Genomic DNA, 23,089 nt, shown 5'->3' with positions numbered 1-23,089 from the left:
AAAAATCCGCTTAAATAGGCAGGTAGACAAGGTTGTTTCTTAAAGAATGTGCCACAATTCTGCCGAACAATGTAAATTTCTATATGAGCAATTCCACAAAAAAAAATGGGCAACCAATTTAATCAACCATTTTTGATTTGGGTGTAACTTTGCATAGATGCTTGTATGGGAGAAAGATGCCATTTTGTGCTATTGGTTTATTTTTCTGGAACACGACTCATTTTTGAGAAGCTATTGAAAAATGCTATTCTGGGAAGGTATTGATGACGGTTTGTTTGATCGGCATGATATCTTCGACAAAGTTGTAGATAACAAGTTTGTCTTTCCCAAAAAATATATACACTCTTAAAAAAATTTTTTTTTGAAAACAAAGTTGAAAAAAAATTTTAAACTAATTATCTAAAAGAGCTCATTTTTTTAAAATATTTTTTTTTTATAACAACTACAAAAGATTACCTAAACAATGAAACCGATCGCGGAGAAATCAGAGAAAAAAAGTGATGATTTAAAAGAAAACTATTTTCAATATTTTTTTCGAGGGGCCTATTTTTTTTTTGACGGACAAAATTGTTATTTACAACTTTGCCGAAGACACTATGTCAATCAAACAAACCATTTTGGCTGTAGAAATATTTTTAATGTCCAATATAAATATATTTTAATGGAATAAATATATTTTTACAGTCGAAACGATTTGTTCGATTGCCATAGTGTCTTCGGCGAAGTTGTAGATAGAAATTTTGTCCTACCATAAAAAAGTACCCTGTGAAGGAATAATTTCAAAAATCAAAACTTGATTCCTCCATGATCGGACCGGTTTCCTTGCTTAGGTAATCTTTTGTAGTTTTTATAAAATAAATTTGGTTTTTCGAAAATGAGCTTTTTCAGATGATTAAATTTTTAATTTTTCTTTCAACTGTTTTTCAAAAACAAATTTTTTTTTTAGAGTGAGTATTTTTTTCGGAAAGAAAAAAATATCATCTACAACTCTGCCGAAGATGTCACACACAAACTGTTTTGGCTGTGAAAATATTTGTAATAATCAATAGGTATTCCCAAAATTGCATTTTTCAATAGCTTCTCAGAAATGAGTTATGTTTCAAAAAATTAAACTTTTGTCTATAGAAACGTCTATGGAAAGTTTCAGCCAAATCGAAAATGAAAAATAAAAAAAATAATAAAATTGGGACATTTTTTGTGGAACTGCTCATACGCAAATATGGAAAAAGTAAAATTCGATTCTCAATTTTATGTGGATTACTCACAAAATTGCAACTTCTATAAAATGGAGAATGATTTATGTATCAACTTTGCTGAAGGCACTACGACTGAAAAATCAATTTTCTGGGTCAAAATAATTTTGATCACGTTTCAGTAGCTTTGGAAACAGTATGCCATGGCCATATCGTTGGCAAATACGAAATTGAGTGATATGCTTTTTACTTTCGCTTAATTTCCTATATAACTCTCACTTTATTGGCACATTACACATAGCATGTGCCTTTTCAACAAATTGTTAACCTCATTCTTTTTCGAAAATGTTAAACTCAGAAGCAATAGTTACCACAACGAGTGGAAATTTCACGGTTCAAAAGCAGTTTCGGCTTGATTTATAATCAGTCATTTCAATTTCGCCGGAATCTTGCTTAAGCAAAATATCAAATAAATTTTAACTGCAAACACTAGAGTTATTTCCCAGAAAGAGATATTTCCCTTTTCTACTCGAAAGATAACAAATTTAAAAATAAATTGTCAACACGAAAAATTGGAAAAGAAAACGAAGAAAAAAAATTTACAATATTTTGAAAATAAAACTGAAATGGTGAATTGAAAATAAATAAGTTAAATATAAAAAACGAAGAAAAGGAAAAACAGCAATAAAAATATGAAAAGTTCGAAGAGGAACGACAAAAAAATAGAAAAAAAAACACATTGAAACACGATAGTTTATTAAATTTTGAGAATTGGACACAACAATGAGAAACAGAGTAAAAATACTACAAGGTATACAGCCCTAGGGTTGTAAGAAATGGTGACGTGGGACTAAACACTGTAATTAGGGTTTTTGTTACAAAATATACAGTCTGCTGACAGAATCAATGTGTTTGCTCAGCGACTGTACGTATTTTTATTTTCAGCCTCCCCTGGAAATCAATTTTTGAAATATATTCAGCAACACTCGAAAGAATATCCTTTATATTTGGCGATATTATGCCTGTAGTATTTTTTTTGTGCAAATAACATGAATTTGACAAGGCACAAGCATATCGTGCTCGTTGAAGAAGCACCAAGAATTTCTCGTAATGCGTCAAAGTCAGAATTAACTTTATATCCTCGAAAACCAAATCCAATAATACTTACGTTATCAAGAATGGTTTTGTCTTATTTAACTCTGATGAAATCAAATCTATAATATGGATCTCACTTTCAAAATAATATGGGAGCCCTTTAAGAGGTTCATTTAATGGCAAACCTAAGAAGATATGTTGAACAAAATTATTAACAAGTTGCAGCAAAAAATCGTAGCAATCAACAATTCCATTTTTGTTTTTTCCAAAGCTTGAAAAACGTAATCGGAATTATTTTGACCCTGAAAAAGTTGATTTTGAATTCGTAGTGTCTTCGAAAAAGTTGTTCCATTAATTATTCTCCATGTTATGGAAAATGCAATTTTGTGAATAATCCACTTAACAGTTAGAAAAGAATTTAACTTTTCTCATTTTGGAATATAAAAAATCACTCTATTCGGTAAAGTTGTAGCACATTTCAAAACAAACAACATTGTTGAAGACATTATACTTCTATTTACCTATTTGAATGAACTTTTGTGGAGTTTCCTATAGATAACCCCAAAAATCAATTGTTTTCAATTTAACTTTTTTATAGGGATTTCTACAATTTATCAATGATTTATAATATTGTTTGCTATAACGAAACAAACAATTTCTTCTAAGGAAGTTTATTTTTATCTCACATATTTATTTGGTTATTGTCGATTTGATTATGAAGTCGTAGTGTCTTCGAAAAAGTTGTTCCATTAATTATTCTCCATGTTATGGAAAATGCAATTTTGTGAATAATCCACTCAACAGTTAGAAAAGAATTTAACTTTTCTTATTTTGGAATATAAAAAATCACTCTATTCGGTAAAGTTGTAGCACATTTCAAAACAAACAACTTTGTTGAAGACATTATACTTCTATCTACCTATTTGAATGAATTTTTGTGGAGTTTCCTATAGATTACCCCAAAAATCAATTGTTTTCAATTTAACTTTTTTATAGGGATTTCTACAATTTATCAATGATTTATAATATTGTTTGCTATAACGAAACAAACAATTTTTTTAAGGAAGTTTATTTTTATCTCATATATTTAATTGGTTATTGACGAATTGTATTCAAATAATGCACTAATTTCAACTAATTACTTTTTATTCAAAAATGATTTTGGAGTCACAGTCTCTTCAGCAAAATTGTTTTAATAATTATTCTCCAGAGAGACAAATGTATAGAAAAAGCAAAGCCTTGGTGCTACATTCCGATTCGGAACTTGACCTTCTGTTTACTATACACAGACTTCGCAGCCAACTGTTAAGTGTACAGGACAATTGCGGGGCTAGCGCTACGATCCTACTGACACTAACAGTCTCTCCCGAGTCAAGACTCGAACCTACGACGACTGGCTTGTTAGGCCAGCATCGTACCTCGAGACCAGCTGGGTAGGCGAATGTATAGAAAACTCCACAAAAATCCGCTTAAATAGGCAGGTAGACAAGGTTGTTTCTTAAAGAATGTGCCACAATTCTGCCGAACAATGTAAATTTCTATATGAGCAATTCCACAAAAAAAAATGGGCAACCAATTTAATCAACCATTTTTGATTTGGGTGTAACTTTGCATAGATGCTTGTATGGGAGAAAGATGCCATTTTGTGCTATTGGTTTATTTTTCTGGAACACGACTCATTTTTGAGAAGCTATTGAAAAATGCTATTCTGGGAAGGTATTGATGACGGTTTGTTTGATCGGCATGATATCTTCGACAAAGTTGTAGATAACAAGTTTGTCTTTCCCAAAAAATATATACACTCTTAAAAAAATTTTTTTTTGAAAACAAAGTTGAAAAAAAATTTTAAACTAATTATCTAAAAGAGCTCATTTTTTTAAAATATTTTTTTTTTATAACAACTACAAAAGATTACCTAAACAATGAAACCGATCGCGGAGAAATCAGAGAAAAAAAGTGATGATTTAAAAGAAAACTATTTTCAATATTTTTTTCGAGGGGCCTATTTTTTTTTTTGACGGACAAAATTGTTATTTACAACTTTGCCGAAGACACTATGTCAATCAAACAAACCATTTTGGCTGTAGAAATATTTTTAATGTCCAATATAAATATATTTTAATGGAATAAATATATTTTTACAGTCGAAACGATTTGTTCGATTGCCATAGTGTCTTCGGCGAAGTTGTAGATAGAAATTTTGTCCTACCATAAAAAAGTACCCTGTGAAGGAATAATTTCAAAAATCAAAACTTGATTCCTCCATGATCGGACCGGTTTCCTTGCTTAGGTAATCTTTTGTAGTTTTTATAAAATAAATTTGGTTTTTCGAAAATGAGCTTTTTCAGATGATTAAATTTTTAATTTTTCTTTCAACTGTTTTTCAAAAACAAATTTTTTTTTTAGAGTGAGTATTTTTTTCGGAAAGAAAAAAATATCATCTACAACTCTGCCGAAGATGTCACACACAAACTGTTTTGGCTGTGAAAATATTTGTAATAATCAATAGGTATTCCCAAAATTGCATTTTTCAATAGCTTCTCAGAAATGAGTTATGTTTCAAAAAATTAAACTTTTGTCTATAGAAACGTCTATGGAAAGTTTCAGCCAAATCGAAAATGAAAAATAAAAAAAATAATAAAATTGGGACATTTTTTGTGGAACTGCTCATACGCAAATATGGAAAAAGTAAAATTCGATTCTCAATTTTATGTGGATTACTCACAAAATTGCAACTTCTATAAAATGGAGAATGATTTATGTATCAACTTTGCTGAAGGCACTACGACTGAAAAATCAATTTTCTGGGTCAAAATAATTTTGATCACGTTTCAGTAGCTTTGGAAACAGTATGCCATGGCCATATCGTTGGCAAATACGAAATTGAGTGATATGCTTTTTACTTTCGCTTAATTTCCTATATAACTCTCACTTTATTGGCACATTACACATAGCATGTGCCTTTTCAACAAATTGTTAACCTCATTCTTTTTCGAAAATGTTAAACTCAGAAGCAATAGTTACCACAACGAGTGGAAATTTCACGGTTCAAAAGCAGTTTCGGCTTGATTTATAATCAGTCATTTCAATTTCGCCGGAATCTTGCTTAAGCAAAATATCAAATAAATTTTAACTGCAAACACTAGAGTTATTTCCCAGAAAGAGATATTTCCCTTTTCTACTCGAAGCGATGTGTGGTTTCTATTTTCACCCTGTCATTTCAGGCAATACATAAAAGTTGAAAAATATATCAAATTTTGAATAGCTAGTCGGGAGAAAGACTGATGTAAACTAACCTTCAGCGAGTCTTGAAAAGACGCACTGTTACAAACCACAAACTTTAAAGCTATATAACTGAAAACACGACCGAACTTTCAGACAGCTCAAGCCGCACTGATCAAATGAAAGCTAATGTATTATTTATTTTTTTATTTTTCAAAAACTTTTAATTTTTATTCAAAGGCGAAATCACCAGTGCCTTTAGTCTTTTTCGAAAGTATTTAGTAAACATGGTTAAAAACAACATTTATGCGTTTTTACGGGAATTTTGAAATTTACGAGGTTCAAGTGTATATTTCGTAACTTTTTTTGTAATTAGATCATCGACAAGTAATCCGTACTAAAATAAACGAGGAGTTATAGAGAAGTTTTTTTAAATGAAGCAGTTTGATTTATAAACATAACGGATGCGTTGCATAACCAGAAAATGCGTTAGAGATAAAGTTTTTACGCATTATAATATACATTTTTCATCATCTCATCTACTCAACCTCGACCCAGTAAACTCTCCACCATGAAAACATAAATGTCAGTCCTTTTTATTATATCCTGTCCGAAACAGTTGGCAGTGTGTTCTGGCACTCTGCCAAGGCTGAAGTAAACCACACAGAAAAACAAAAACCCAGAATCAGAATGCATTCGGGTGCAAACGATCATCCATGAAATCCAGAACAGGATTTTCAGAAGCTTTGTACTAATGGGCACTCTTCGTTCTGATTCTTTTCCGTGGCAAAGAATTTCAAGCCACCAAACCACCCAGCTGGTACCCACGCGAAGCAAGACGCAATCTCAGCCTTAGCGTATTGAGATCTAAACAAACACACGCACCATTTAACGACAAGAGCTGGAGGGTTTGTTTTACATACTAATAGGACCGCTTTATCATAGTTTGTTGACCCAATTAGCAGTGCGGCGCGTTTTTTGTCGCTCTAGCAGACGGAGAAGGGCTATATTTGATGTGTGTATGATACGAATTGACACGCGTCTCTACCTGACAGCCAACTGCGAGACGCTGAATACTTCCGGGAGAATTGTTTCAGCCAACATTGAAGCCGCAAGTAAGCCGATTGATACATGATACGTGTAATCTGATGGATAATTGTCAGTTTCTCGATTTCGAGTGCGTGCCGTGACAGCGCAAGCCAAATTGAAAGAAACGTGCAGTAATTGACGAAAAAAGAATTGGCCTAATTTCGAAGCACGCGACACACGTCGTGGCACGGGCGGTTTTACATGGAGGAACATTAGAAAGCTCCGTTTGTTGAGTAACAAATGTTGAGTTTTTCGTCTGAGAGACAGATAGTTGAAATGTTACAGTAAAATTGTTTAATTTTCACTGCTAAACAGTTAAGTAATAACGATAATTCAGGTATCACAATTTTTTTCTGCATTTCATCTATCCAAGGACATAAAGATGATAACAATACTCTTTGAATTAAAGCAGTTCTTACCATTTAACGTAGACCAACGTTGAAAGGCCCACATAAATTCTTTCCTATTAGACAAATTAAAATAAACACAAGCACAAGAGCAATGCAACGTTCAATAATTGTGTAACCTTCTCGAAGGTGATAGTACTTTTTGATCGTCTAGCTTTCATACTCAGTTGCGAATTGCATGGATTCACCTCGTCGACCTTCGTTATATGTGTAGCTCATCAGGCGACGTATCCAAAAGAATTATGCATTAAAACATCCTGCCAAGCCAAAGCCAAGGTACGGCAGTTAAATCATCGTACAAAGTTATGATTATCATCCCTCCGCAGAACACCTTGACATTATGATCTTTACTCTAGCCCTAGGATGCAGTAGTGTTGACTGTGGTATCTTCAGCGCAACACGAGAAGGTGTAACGCTGATTCACGAACCCTGTACCCTTGCCACGGTGGTAACGATGGTCACTAACCTGAGCTCGCCGACTGAGTTTCAATTGGATGGAGGATTTCTGCTAATAAAATAAGAGACTAAAGGCACGTTCCTCGTAGTAGGAAGGTCGAAAACTTGGTACGAAGCTGAAGTGAAGAGAGAGCTACAGCAGCCGATCGATGAAGAAGAGGTGATAATTATGATGAGCCGGTCGCGCAACAGTTGTCAGATGCCAGATACATGATAACGAGAGAAATTCCGGGAACCGGACTGACCTCGGCGCATTCCGGACGACAACTGAGAGTTCATAACATCGAGAGACGCGCTTCATTTAGTCTCAATTGAAACGCGATAGGAAGATTAAGGTACTGATCATCGATTATCTTCTACAACTACAGAAAAAAAACCTGAATCTGCTCCCATCCTTTGTATGGCTTTCTCGGCGCCACCGTTATCGACTCCTACGCACTTCGGCTTCAGTTGCCGAACATTCCTCAGCACGCAAGCACTCGACCGCCGTTGTTCACAAACACCGGCAGCGGAATTTCCACAAATTGTCGTTTTCTCCTATAATCAAATCAGCTCTAGTACCACAAAGCCCCGCGCACTGCGCGGCCGGGTGGCTTTCTCGTTACGGCGCGCAAACACGCGAGCTGCGCGTACTACGCGGCCACAGTTGATCGATTTTCGGGTGGCTGCACACTTCAATCCGAAACTATTCATTCAAGCAAACATCGTTTTCACCGGCCGCGGTTTATCAATGCGAGCTAGGTTTTTTTTTAACTTCGTCGATTCGTTTTCGGTGGCACTGCTCTCACTTGCTTTGATTCCGAATTCGCAGACACATTTTTTCGCCTAGAGTCACCATCGATCCATTAGCAGCGGTAATGCGATCGTAAAAGGCTATTATGGGTAAGGTCTCTTAAGTCGTTCACCGATGAGCTTTCAGGGCTATCGGGGAGGAAATCACATAAGTTTGTTGCAAATTTTTTTGTGTTACTAATTACAGATTGTTCAAGTGAGATCTTAACAGTCACTCTCCACTGCTTCTAGGACGTGAGCAGCATAAATAAAATTGGTTCTTGATTTTTCGTCTCTAAAAAAAAATCTAAACAAATTCCACATAAGTTTTCAACCACAACAAAAAACAGTAGTAATACGAATAGATAAGGTCAAAGGAAAAGGTATTAGTGCTTCGTGATCTAACAAATATAAATTATTTGTGAACCAACAGCGAGCAGGCTTTTTTTTTCTCTACAGAAGCAACTTTCACTCCATCTGCCATATTAATATTTGCTCAAGCAGAATTGATAAATTACTCGTTGCGGTTGCGGTTGTTTTTGCGTAACTTTATTTATATCTCAATTTACAACGTGTAACATTCGTCGTTGAGGATGCCAAGATATGTTTGATACTATTTGAAGTATAGTGAAAACGATTATGGTGCTATTGATATATGGAGAATATGTCTGAACTTTATTTCTCATACATTAACGTTAAATACCACCGTTGTTCAAGAGATAGTTTCTTAAAGGAATCAAGCTTCTGGTAATAAAAAATGTTTGTCACACACTGGAAACATCGTTACTCAACTTGCTTATAACATATTTTATATCAAGTATTATAACCGGAGAGTTGGACACGCAGCTTCGAAGCATTGTTTGCGATTAAAAGTTTGTTATGGACAGACGGTAATTTGTATTTCCACCTTTACTTGCAATTAAAGATCCGGTGGCATAGGTATCAAAAAGACAACTTCCGTTTTGTTACACATGACATAAGCAACCATAACCAAAAAAGGGTTGACTTTTTCATGAGGCGTCGTATAACTAATAAAAACGAATGATTTCAAATCTACTTCTCCAAATCGGTCAACAATTTGTTCAGCCACACTGGTATCTATTATGTAAGTATACACTATCTGTTCGACATTTTGAATCGCGCTGTTTCCAAAAAAGAGGTAATACCTTCCAAAAAATTTTGTTTTTTGAAATAAACAATATCTCGGAATGAACTTTAAATTAAAAAAAAAACTATCTTGCCAAGGTTGAGAACTTTTCTGAGAAAAGTACACTTTTGAAACAATAAAAAAAGGTTCTAAGCAATTCAATTTAGTTTTTTAAGGATTTATATGAACACTTTGATAACCGAGAGCGTTGAATCTGATCAAATTAGTTTTGACTTTCTACAGAGGGGGGTAAAATAGGTGTAAAATTCATTTAGTAATAATAATAGTTTAGTAGTAATAATAATGCCACGAACATATTAGTGTACCAGAAACCGGAGTATCACTAATTTTTTGCGAAGATGCTCTCAATGTTACTCGGAAATGGATGGTACTAAATGTTCCCGCTTCCTTCACCTCTATTTTAAGCATATTTCTACTTTCAATAATTTTAACTCATTTGTTACTCAGCAATACCTTTATTTCACTTAGTAATATTTTTAAGTAACTAGATTCTATCACATGTACCACTTATATTGATAAGTATGCTCAGATACCCTATAGTCAATTAGATTTACGACCAATCTGACTGAACAAAATTGTGATGTTCCCGATTCCGATCCCGGAAAACGTATAACGTAAGTATTTTTCCTCGAATTTTGCTATCGTTTATTTTTAGTTTTTTCACTATTTCTGTGACCATAACTTTTTTCATGAAATCGTGGTAATGGGGTCAGGGAATCCTAGTCAGATTCGAGCTTATTTGTCGTTTTTAATAGATTACCACTGATTTGAAACTTTTTTTTGAACACATTTTGATTTTACGCACATCACGGTTTCGGAAGTACCGATATTAGGTGGTATTTGACCATCCCACGTCGAATACACCTCAAAAGCACAGGAAACAATATCAATATGATTAACTGCTTTACGGAATCTCATTTTTATATATATACGATGATTGAACCTTCCAGCTGACTTGGAGATACGAGAGCTGACATGACAAGCCAGTCGCACAGTAATACGAGAGCTCAAAATCCTTAACTTTTTTTTCCATTTGCTATCCAGCAACTGGTTTTTTTGACATACTATCTCAAATAAATATTTAGAATTTGAAAAGCCTCAAAGATTGACAACAAATGTTGTTTTAGATATTAACTCTAACTCTTACACTTTAAATAAATGGTGCCTTCGAAAAGTTGTCACAAAAAATTTTGCTGAAAACTTTTTTTTTCAAACTACTCTTGTTTTGGAGATACACCGCTTCTACACATACCGAGTTATTGCCAAAAGTGAGTGATTTGCTCTCCAAATACTGGTTTTACTGACATACTATTTTCAGATGTTTAGTAAATAAAAAACCTCTAAGAATGACAAGTTTTAGCTTAGAACTTCGCCTCTAGTGTCGCTGTGAAATCTGACTTTTTCTTCTTGCACTTCAGAGAAATGGGGTTTTCAGGAAAGTTATAGATAATATTATGAAAAACTTCGCTGAAGACACGTTTCTTCATCTTTCCCATGTTTTGGAATTTGTATATCGTTCAAACAGATAACTTTGTAGAAGACACAAAAGAGATAGCTTCTACTCAGTTACTGCCAAAATAGATAAAAAATATGTCTTTTTGAATTGCATATCAATGAACATGGAAGCGGCAAACGTTTCAATCAATTTCGTAGAGATTATAATAATAATTCATCCTATACGGGTTCTAGTCTACTAGTTTTCGCCTAAACGTGATCTGGGGATGTACAAAAAATGATAGTTTCATTACATTTTTTGACAATAACATCAATCAATCAAACAATAATGACAAATCGGGCTTGCTATTTAAAGTGACTCCCTATGAAAAATTACCTTATTCGGAAGATTTCTATCTTTCGCTTTTTCGCTTCGAGAATGGAGTTTGACAAAAATCTAGTAACTTCATGCGTATTTGGGACTCATAAATCACCGTTCTTGCTAATTAGAAGATAACAGCTTAGCATCAGCTGACTCTTCTGTGTGTGATGAGACATTCCTTTCAGTCTATAAATAACGCTTGCACAGCAGTGTGTTTAGTTAGGGATGATCAATAGAATAAGTCAGCAGTGGAATGTGATACTCATATAGATTGTGGAACAGTACCACCGTCCCCCGTAGTTTAATAGGTCGAAACACCATGCCGGAGACAGGGAGATTGCGGGTTCAAGTCCCGTCGGGATGCGGTATATTTTTCCAAATCTGTATCATATTTCCAGTTCGCTTATTTTTCGCTTTCCCTACTGCACACATTGTGAAACGGGATAGTGGTCTTTTCCTATATAATTTTGAGGTTAGAGTTCTTTTTACTCCTGTATTTTGAACGTAAAAAATTCGGCTTCCACTAAATAAACAGCACTCAAATTGCTACTTCAGGCATGCAACAGTTGTGAAAACAATTGATCAAAGTTTCATGTACGTAGTCTTCATAAATCAAGAAAAAATTAGATTGCAAAATTCGAGTTGATCGCGACCACGTCCCGTTTCACCTTAATGAACAGCTTAGATATTTAAAAAAATATAACGATTCCGTTGCATTACCGAGGCTAATGCCTGAATGAATCGAGAACTTTTTCGCTGCCCACGTGGAATGTAGATGGTCTCTACCACAATTACAAAATTTTGCAAGGGAATAGGTGTAGTTTAAAACAACCATCATATCGATGTAGATGAAATTCCTCTGGCCACACTGTTCAGTTTTCCGGAACCTTAACCACTAATAATTATACCAGAACTGGAGGAAGAATGAGCTAGCCATATACAATTTCCTCACAGTCGGAATGTCCATATTGTCCTATACTACGATTCCTTCCTCCTAGAAAGCTATGATATTCAGCAGAGTTTTTCACATGACCTTCGGAACAAGTTTTCTGAGGACCAAAGCTTTCAAAATAGTTGAATTCACGAGATAAACTTTCAAATTCAAAATACTGAAAACACGCACCACGGTGCGATCGAATTTAAAAACAAACTGTGTATCAAATAAAATCTCACCAACAACTTTGCTGAAGACAACAAATTTCTAAGTGGTCGGATTCAAGAGGTGAATAAGATTCAAAAAACTCAAAAGAACTCGAACACTAGTGCCGCGTCGCGGTCAAATTTTAAACTACATTGTGCACTAAATAAAATCTTTTAAAATTTTCTGAACAACTTTTCTGGAGACCATAACCCTCTAGCTTGTCGATATCCGACTTTTGGATTTTTTTAACTGGATGTTGCAACAGTTGGTGAAGCGATTCCAAACTTATCACGGGTAGTGTATATATTATTGACGAAAAATATGTGAAATAGCCATGAAAAATTCTTCACATCAATAGTTCGCCGACATAGGTGTCGATGGTTGTGGGGTGGCGTGAACCACTCACATCCAACCCATTTGATATAGATTTTATCCTAACCGACACTGGGAGTTTTTTCCGAGGTGAAAAATCTCTGATTTTAGATTTTTACATGTTGTCAAAACACGTGTTTAGTAATAAGTCAGAACATCAAAAAAAATTTTGTCCATGTACCTCCAGATACTCTTTTTACCCTACACATCCTTGAAGTTATCGAAAAAAAAGTTAACACATGAATTACTTTATTAAAACAACATAGCTTTATATGGAAAAGTCCTAGAGATGTGTGGTCTCTGGCAAAAACGTGTGTTTTGTATGCCTCAAAAATCCTCTAGGACAACGTTTTCATGTGAATAGGTACAATAAATAAATAGGTACAAAAATTTTAATTTTAAGTAATTTTCATATTAAATACATTATAACTCTGTACTGAATGAAGATAGGAATTTCGTTTATTCAGCGAAGTTTCAAATTTTTACATTTCATGAAACTTTGTCGAAAAATACTTCCCTTATCTCTTAACACAAAAAAGTTTTTTATTTTTATCATAAAAAGGTTTAACATTTGAACCTTTGAGTTTATAAAACAAACAAACGATGGTTCAGTAGACACCATTAAGCTAGGATGAATGCAAGAGCCACAGAGAAATTATGCTTCAATTTTTGCCCTTTTGGACCACAATGCACGGAGGTCAATGATGTTTAGAAATAATTCAGAACATTGTACCAGTCTCTAGAGAGCCTTATGGAGGTAAAAGACATCGTACAATGTTTTTTTTTCTAATCATGTAGAATTTCCCTGTTAAACTTTTGATGAGCCTATAGAAAATCGAAATTTTATCTTGAAGAGCTTGAAAGATTCCATCATTTCAGCTATGAAATTTATTTGAGAAAATTCTTTAAATAAATTTAACTTTGCATTGAAATTTAAATAACCTTTTTACGTGTCTCATTGAGAAAAGGGCGTGTATATTCTGAAATGCATTTTTTCATTTGAAGGAGTAGCAGGGTTTTTTTTTTAATTTTTAAGATATGGGAACAAGATCTAGCTCCCTAGTGTGTTTACTGAACTTGCAAGAGTGCGGTAATAGAGGTGGGTAATCCGCTCGCGAACTGATTTAAAGAGTTTGTTTATTGAAGTAAATGAGTAATCTACCGCTCTTTTTTGAAGAGCGGTAGGTCACCGTTTACTTCAGGCAAAAATTTGATAGCTGATTTTATTAATTAGACAGCGTGAGCTGGAGCTATGTAAAAGCTTTGAACTTTTTTTTGAACCGACGCCCAGGGAGGCGACTCCACACCCAGGACCCTAACTCACGACCCGCTTATTAACGGACCGGCGCCATCGGCTTTACTTCCTCATGCGAAGGAAGGCGTGATCCCAGAGATTTTTCGCCTCAGAAAATCTCCCGGTGTCGGCTAGGATAGAATCTAGACCAGTTGGGTTGGTTGTGAGTGGATCACGCCACCTCACAACCATCGACACCTATGCCGGCGGTGGGATTCGAACCCAGGCGTCGAGCGTGGTTGGCGGAGACGTTACCAACCACACTAGGCCCCCGCTCTCTGAACATTTTTCATATTTATTGCAATTTGATTGGATGTTCTTAGTGAGCACCTTGAAAATAAGTTGCTTATCATAAATTAGCCCTAAGTAGCCTACTTGATCAGACTAATTCAAGATCGTACCGTTCATCTTAACAACGTGATTATTGGTGGGTTTGAGAAATGGAACTCTTGGTTTAGGAGGAAGAATAATTAATTGTGTTTTTGGTGCATAAGAAGAAATCTTCCGCTTTTGCTAGTATGATGAAAATATATGTAGCTTTCTTTGCAATCGACTGCAAATACCGTGAAGGCCTTTTCCTTTTACGGAAATATTTGTAACGTTACAAAACAGAGATTTCTCACATTCTGGTGGTAAATCAGGAAGATATTATATAATATTGGCCCAAGATACTTCCTTGAGGTACATCAGCTCTAACAGGCAATCTATCAGATTTACTTTTTAAGTAGTAATAAATTGATTGTTGCTTGCTCTCTACTCTCTACGCATCGAAAAAAAGTAGAACGAAAAGAGCGAGTGAGCGGGTAAAAAGAATAAGTTCACCTTGGTGAGCAGAACCGCTCTAATATCCTCACTGTAGTTAATTATTTTTCCCACCTCTAAACGGTAAGTGAGAAATTTTGCGTAGAAATAAACTCGTAAATAATCAAAGCGAAAGGCGAACCTCTGAAAAACTCTATTTGTTGTATCGGGGAACACACAACTTTAATATTTGTAATGAAATAATATTTTTCTCTTGTATGGACCTTTTCACTACGACCAGAATCGTTGATCTATTGTGAGATATACCCGGGTGTCTGCTGTATCCCGTACTTCAATTACTAGCAATACCGCTATCGAGGAGTAGCATGCTTATTATTTATCCGTGCTTGTGTGTAGTGATGTTTACCTTTCCTTTTACATCCTTACTGCCCTACTACACCGAGCGTTTTTTGAACGGGATATTTTTACAATAACGCGGATTATTTTTACTCGATTCGGAAGATGGTTTGTACGCGGTATCAAATAAGCTTAGTATGAATATATCTAAGCTAATCTTTGAAATGCGGTACAACCAACCGCGTAAAAAGCGACCCCAGTGTATTGTTTTAATTTTTATACAACATTAAGGATTTATTAACCAGCTTCTGACATACAGTTTTCTTGGTAATAGAATGTTAAAAAAATTTAAGCTTCCAGATTTTAAAAACGAAGGTGACGAAAACAAAATAGCCTCCGAAGCCGTCCTCTGCCTTGCCTAAGAATATTAAAATGTTGTATTATTAGCAAATGACTAGAAACCAGTTTGGAATACCAGTTTAAGATATTTAGCAGAATGTCGGCAATTTCAACCAAGCTACGCACTATGACACGCACAACGACAATAGGACTAGAGCCTCAGCAGCAGATAAAAAAAACGTAATACGACACATTTTGAAGGAAGGCTAAAAACATCATTCATTTGCGTCCGAAGAGCAACTACGTAGGGCTGTGTATTTGTTGCAAGAACATCACTTGGTATTTATCCGCCTTGATATACATTAGCTATGTCACTTTTTATTCCGAATTGATACCTAACCTCCAAACTGGTTTATGCGAAAAAAAAAAATCTCGCGATCATCAATTACACCACGAAAGCCAGAAAAACAACAAGAAAAACAATATCGAAACGTTTCTCCGCACAGCAGCACCGCACTCCCCGCCAGCAGCACAGTTTGACCGAGAAAGATGCACCTCGCTGCACCGAACCGGTACACGAAAAAAGAGATATTCACCTAATTGTTCAACATCAATTGCAATTTGCAAATATTTAACTATTCTTCTCTTTTCACTTTTCCACTTAGTGCAGCAACAAAGGCGGTTGCCGCGTTTAATCTTCTTTTCACACACAGCCTTTTAACCGCTGCACCAGTTTATGCACAATTCATCGCTTTTAAGAAGAGGTACGCCTAGGCAGAATCAGCCGTTCGCTACAATGTTTTTTTTTCCTTTCGCAGTGGTAATGCAGCGATTGCACTAATGTGCCTCTATCTGACTAAGGTAAAGTAACAACAACAAAAACAATATAGTTACCATTAGCACTAACACAAACACGCACGGCTGGCCTGCATTAGATCATCCCGAAAAAAATAATAATAAAACTACTGAATGCCAACACGTGGAGTGTGGGTATAAACGAGCGCGCACATTAATATAGAAGCGATCGTTTACTTTGAATTTCAAATTTTGACTTTAGTAATGAATCAACTTCTTTTCCAGGAATGATTGTTTCATGATTTTTCACTCAAAACAAACGCGAATGGTGTAGAACGCCTTGCACACGACTAAGGCCGGCTACAAAATGCACTATTTGACCCTCGAAAATTTTGAGCTAATTATGCTGTGTGACTTGCTCTCCTCTCTCTTAGTACGGCGAGACGTTATCAATTGGTGTTGTGTACAAGCGCACTGTGTGAGTCACTTCGAACCCGAACCGCGAAGCGTAATGATGACGATGATGGTGACGATAAAGACGGCGACGGCGACGATAATGACGACGACTACAAGAGCAGCCGCTGCGACGAACTGTTAACGTTGTACTAAATCGCAGTTTATCCACGTCGCCTTCGCGAGGGCCTCCGCGCGCACATTTGGCCGCTAAAAGATGCCACAACAAGAGCGAGAAACTACTCGCATGCGCGCCCGCATCCGCGGAGATGCAGAAACTCTACGGGTATGGCTTTTTGAAATCTCATTTTTCTTTCCCACTCTCTCTCGAAAAGGGATGACGCTTGCATGTATGAATGTTTTTGTTGCGATCCCATTTCACCTCATGGTGGTTACTCTGGTTATGGATTTTCGTTTGCATATAGGTATGCGAGAAACCGGTGTTGTGATGGATTCTCCCGTGTTTTTTTTTGCTTCGTCTGAGATCTCCTGCCCTCCAGGTAAACACGTCGTTTATTTTTCAACTAACAAGCGCGATCAGGTGCATTAATTTGAACCGCCCCGATGCTGAGGATGCTATTTCACTGTGCACTGAACGCGTTCCGAAACGTGATACTGAATTTGCCAATAGCGTTCATCATAACCTTGGTTGTTCTTCTGCCCGTGTCTGGTTGTTTAGTCCCTAATAATCCGTATTAATGTGGAAAACGTGTTGCCCGAGTCGGAGTTTAAATAACTTTACAAAATATCAGGTAGACAAAACCGATTTCGAGCAGTTTGTGCAAAATAGTTAAATTGTAACACTCCTACGTCGCGAATGTTGGTAGTTGGTTATCTTCTTGCCGATACGATAGAGAATGAAAGCACCTTCGTAATGGGAAGGTTATCAGTTGGCATCTTCTTACTGGCTCGTACAGTTGTGTACAGAAATTGGTCTAAAAGCCAGCTCTGTAGTGCAATCATTGGTATCGTACAGTTGCGTACGACCAAGGATATAAAAGCAGTTCTACAGGTTAGAAAGAATAAACATTTTGAATTGCATATGAACTATAGAATTGGTATTTTCCAACCAAACGAAGCTTTCCTCGAATAAGAGCTAGGTGTGAAATGCACTATTAAACCGCCATTATTGACCCTGGCTCTCCGATCACGAGATTAGTATTGTTTTCCTCATGGTATCCACCGCCAATAGTTTGCATCACAAAGGGCCACTTAGGATGCTTCAATCATAACAAATATAGGAAGCAATGAGAGGGTATCTAAACGATTACCTATAATTTTGGTTCATTTGTTGGAATAAGCGCTCCTCGAATCGATAAAAGCCGCTTATGGAAAGGGTCGAAAGTGGCCGACCCATTATTATTATAAATAGATTGTAATCGAGACTGTCCGAAGTGTGTCATTGACCGACTATATGGCCATTCGGGTCCCACTAGCTGGAACGGTTTGCATGTCGGTGCTTAGGTTTCTAGGTGACCCACCACTGAAAGGGGTGCCGCAGCCAGTAGCGTGTAAACTAAATTTGATGGAAGGTTTGGCTGCCAGGAAACCCACTGTGTCAACAAAGGTCACGAAAGTAGCCGTAAAAGACGATGTAGGATAACGCCTATAGTTTGTGGCATTAGTGCTTAGCAGGGTTTCTTTCTAAAGCACCGTGTAAAATCGATAATATTACTCTCAAAGACAAAACACATTCGAAGTGGATAAGCAATCACCATTTTTTGTAGGAACACTATGTTCGTCTAACTTTAACACAACGACTACATCACTTAACATTCCAACACATACCGCTGCTCGATTGGGGTTTACTTAAATCCTACATCGCGAATTATTAGCACCGATCCAGTAGTGGCTAGTATACAAATAGTACGTGGTATTAGTGATATCCACCGTTTGTTTTAGTAGCATTGCTTCTGTTTCGCTCTGACTCTTTTGCGGAATACGCCATTCGCTCTTCAACAACTAATGTAACTCACAGCTGATTTGATGCACGTCGTGTACCAACGACAATGACGATGACGGCACATGCTGCACCGGAAAAAATGACATGGCATCAACAGGTGAGTGTCTGCCGCAATGATTATGAGCGCACTTCACAAACTCGCAACGACTGTTGAGTCGTCTCTGTCTGGTGTGGTGTGATTTTTGAACTAACTTTTTGAAACCTCAGAATAGATTGCACATCTTATGATTTCCACTGGCAGTTTAGCATCATAAATCATAGTTATTACCAGACAAACGATTCGTTCCCTAAGGAATGCTCCGGGTGCTAATCGATGCCCGTCGCTGAGCAAACACAATAACCAGAAGCTGAACAATTCAGTGGGCGCAATTATTTGTCGAAGCTTTGCGGCGGCACCATCGAAACTAACGATAAACAACAAAGTGGCAGACAGAAGCGTCCCACTACTTAATGCTAGCGGTTTCTACTATTGTTATACTTATGGTCCCATTATGATACCGCCATCGTCCGCATGCATGCATGCTTAGTTATCTATTCAATTAGCAATCGTCTTCCTTTTGTAGAAAAAAACTGCTGATAATTGTGTTCCGATAAGGGTTCCGCAGGCAAACGCTAGCATTGGGTGTGAAGTTAGTCAAAAGACGAATTATTCTGTGTGTACATACCTGCAAAGAAAAGAAGACAGAAAGGCTGTTTAATACACTGGACATTTGGTAAACAAACATCTATCTTCGGTAACAAAACAATCAAGTTAAGGCTTTTAATATTTACAAATTGGACAGATTTAAATGTGTAGGTTTCGTATATGATGGAATGAGTTGGAAATGGCGCAACTTTTCCAACGACACGGCCAATCAGCCGGTGCTACCCAATCCACACAATTTTTCATCCGACGGATACTTCCGATAGTGTTAATCAATGAATGATAACGTTGAGCTGTTCTAATCGACAGAAAGGGTGAAAGTTTGGTAGAATTCAATTCTCAATAGAAGTATGAGATAGGGAGCAGCAGAGGAGTCCTGGTAACAACAAATGGTTATGTTTACCGTTCTTCTAGAAAAGTCCCGGACAAACACATAATTTTGCATAGATTCTCTAGCGTTCCTCACATTGGAATCAGGGGCATCCTCGATTAAAATGTCTGAAAAAGAAATCTTTAAGACTGCCCTGTCTATGGGACTAGGAAACATGAATGAGAATCGTTGTAATGAAAATCCATCGGATTCGAAGCCTCTAATGGATTCGCAGAATGAGGAACGATCAGATTCGCTTAAGCTAATCGGTTTTAGAGAACTGTTCCTTAACTAACACAGAGAAACCTGAATGTGAATTCCTAGAATAGAAATATCTCGTAAACAGGTTTCTCTCACGATTCCGTCATTGAGTTGCAGGTATTTTAGGAAATCACACTTTTAACTTTGATTCAATCAACGATTCTGTGAATTGGAGTTTAGATATATAGCAACATTTTTGTCGACCAGTGTATTTAGGCATAAATTACGTCATTAGTCTATGTGGTAAATGACTGGACACGTAAAACTTGAGAGCCCCCCATTCATTTGTTATTCACATCTGTCCAGCAACTCCTATCCCAACCTCCACAAGGTGCCGACCGGAATACGAGTGCCCTTAGCAGAGATCGGGTTCCCGGTGGAAACTTCGGTCGTGGCTGGGTCCCCATGCTAGGGGCGGCATACAATAATGTCTGACCCGAAGCGGGTGGCTGAATCATTGAAATGTTGTATCCCGCCAGCTACACCTAAGGTGGCAGCCCCATCAGCAGGATGCAGGTATCGTGACCCTGGTAATATAGCATACTGAATCCTCTCCTAACCACGAACAACGAAATTAGAAAGACGGAACGGAACAATCGGCAAAGACCTAGGCCACGAACAACGATTAGTAATTGAGTACTTGGAACGCCCGATCTATCAATGAACAGGCGCAAGCTGGCTTGCTTGCTCGAGAACTACAGCGGTAGGGAGTCGAATTCGCACCGATTCAGGAGGTTCGGTGGTCAAATTCCAGGAAAAAGGGAACTCCGTGCACCTTTTACTTGTTCTCATTCTACTACAGTGGAAAATAAGATGATTAAAGATGAGTTCTATGAGATGAGCTTGAACAAACCTATGATGAGTGCCCAAAATACGACGAAAAAAATGTCATCGGAGATGCAAACGCAAAAGTTGAAGGGAAGGAATTTTGCGCCCGGTCATTGGAAGACATAGCTTTCACTCTTCAACCAATGAAAACGGCCAGAGGCTGATAAATTTTGCCGCAGCCAGAGAAAAAGCCACATGTAGCTTCTATTATTCACGTTCGAATGTTCGAAAACACACCTGGAGGCACCCAAATGCTCCTAAATCGATGACGTACTGACTCACGGCCGGCATTTTTCAGATGTTACTGCTGTTAGGTCTTCTCGAGGGGGCAAAAATTGACTCTGATCAATCTCTCGTCCTTTTTAAGATTCGCGCAAGGTTGTCAAACATACTGAAATCTCGCACAGAGAGGACGATGCGTTTCAACATACATGTTGAAAGCTGATGACGTTGCAGAAGAATACGCCAGAAAACTGGATCAACGAATCGCAGGACAGCAGGAAGAACGGCTGAAGGTAAAAATGGGCTGTTAATGAGTACTATTCACGGTGCCGTTGAAATGACTGCGAGAGAGGTGGTAGATGTGACGCGTGGAAGACAGTGTTAGGCCGAAAACATACTGGCGCGTCCTGCGCTGCGGAAACGATTCGCCTTGCCGTGGGTTAATGTACAGCTCTACTTAGCGCTGTACATTAACCCACGGCAAGGCGAACCGTCTCCGCAACGCAGAACGCGCCAGTATGTAAACGGCCTTACGGCTGGTTTGATGCCGAGTGCCAGAGAGCGACGAATAAGAAGCACTGTGCCAAAAGTCGCATGCTCGGAAGGCAAGAGCTGTCGAAAATAAAGTCTACCGTCGGATGAAGCGCGAGCACACTCAACAGAATCAGAAGCAGGAATTTCCCTGTGCACTTTCAGGCGCTAATGAACGGTGAAGACCAAGATGAGCAAAACAGGAACAGGATAAGGATTATGAGCGAAGAACAAGCTGTGGAGCCTCCCACACAGGAGGAGATTGAAAGGGCGATTAGTAAGCTGAAAAACGACAATGCCGCTGGGAAGGATGGTATTCTGGCCGACCTTCTGAAAGCGGGAATCGAGCGGCTGTACACGCAAAAGTTGGAGTGTGCGTAATCAGATCATTTGTGAGCGAAATTAGCGCATTTACTGTTTAAAATTGGAACCAGTACAACGCATGTGCGTTGGACATAATGCATTTGATGCTCTAGCGTATTTTGAATGTATTGCGCAGCTCCAAACCACAACACTTATAAAGCATCAACCGATGTTCAGAAGGCTGGCATCGTGAAAACAGTGCAACCAGCAATCAATACTGATAAGTTGGGTACTGACTAAATTGAAGGAATTATTGTCTAACCGATTCACTTTCATGAATCAGGTCATTTGAAAACATCATTCAATCATTAACAATAAACAAAAACATAAGATTAGTCCAAAACATTTTGCATTTAATTATGACTCTGGTTTTATTCACGTGCATTCGATTCTGCGTTACTGGCACCAGCGTCAATAACTTCCGCGGCAACAAGGCTCGCTATTGGCTGTTTCGGTTGCTGACGATTTTTAGGTATGCACGAGGCGTTGATACGTACCGGCTCGCGAAAGTAAATAACGGTTTTTTGAGCGCCTCGAAACTGATCGTTCGTCCGAAGCCGAAGTTTACCGAGACATTACGATTTTTGTGTATATGATACATATTCTGATTTTGATCTCTGTCAATGTATTCCTTGTACAACTTTTGCATTATGCGTATCACGCATTGGTTGTGCGAAGTCAGAGCAAATTCTGAGCGAATTGAAAGGACACATTGGATGATTAAAGTTTGAACTTTTGCGTGTACTGAGGATCTAGGTGGATGAACAAATGCCACATAACTGGTTGGAAGACCTTATATGCCCAATCTACAAGAAGGTCCATCGACTGGATTGGTCCAACTATCGAGGCATTACGTTGATGAAATCCGCTTACAAAGAACTTTCCAGGATCCTGTTCTTCAGAATCCTTCGTCTGCGAATACCAGACTGGTTTTCGACAGAGCCGTTCTACAACGAATCAAATTTTTATCTTGTGACAGACTTTGCGACAGCCAGAATGTCTGACGAGAGCCCCCAAAACTATTTTTAGCAGAGAACCAGGAAGAGGTCGTCGACTTCGTGGTAGACCTCGCACGAGGTGACTGGACGGCTGCCACAGAAGCTGGACATCTCTAATTCGTTTTTCCCTAGACTGGTAAACGGTCCATCGGCCAACAAAGTGAAGTGATTAGGTTATTAGCCGCTCATAGTTTCATAGAG

At 37.5% G+C, this 23,089-nt stretch overlaps 1 protein-coding gene across 24 annotated transcripts in view; it reads right to left on the bottom strand.

The window, feature by feature from the left end:
* The window catches only part of LOC129730917 (capping protein inhibiting regulator of actin dynamics), a 281,403-nt gene that overhangs the window by 120,205 nt on the left and 138,109 nt on the right, over window positions 1–23,089 (bottom strand). For 8 of the 24 annotated variants that reach the window (XR_008728941.1, XM_055690542.1, XM_055690559.1 and 5 more), the window contains exon 1: window positions 16,058–16,858. The exons of 6 other annotated variants lie outside the window; for them this stretch is intronic. The gene's annotated coding sequence lies outside the window, so the exon portion shown is untranslated. Of the gene's footprint in view, window positions 1–16,057; window positions 16,860–23,089 lie in introns of those variants that run through there. 10 more of the 24 variants (XM_055690529.1, XM_055690536.1, XM_055690533.1 and 7 more) reach the window with 4 other exon arrangements.

The sequence above is a fragment of the Wyeomyia smithii genome, chromosome 3 (assembly GCF_029784165.1).
Source record: "Wyeomyia smithii strain HCP4-BCI-WySm-NY-G18 chromosome 3, ASM2978416v1, whole genome shotgun sequence".
Classification (NCBI taxonomy): Eukaryota; Metazoa; Arthropoda; class Insecta; order Diptera; family Culicidae; genus Wyeomyia; species Wyeomyia smithii.
Note: the sequence above shows the minus strand (reverse complement) of the source record. Positions and strands in the feature narration are given on the sequence as shown.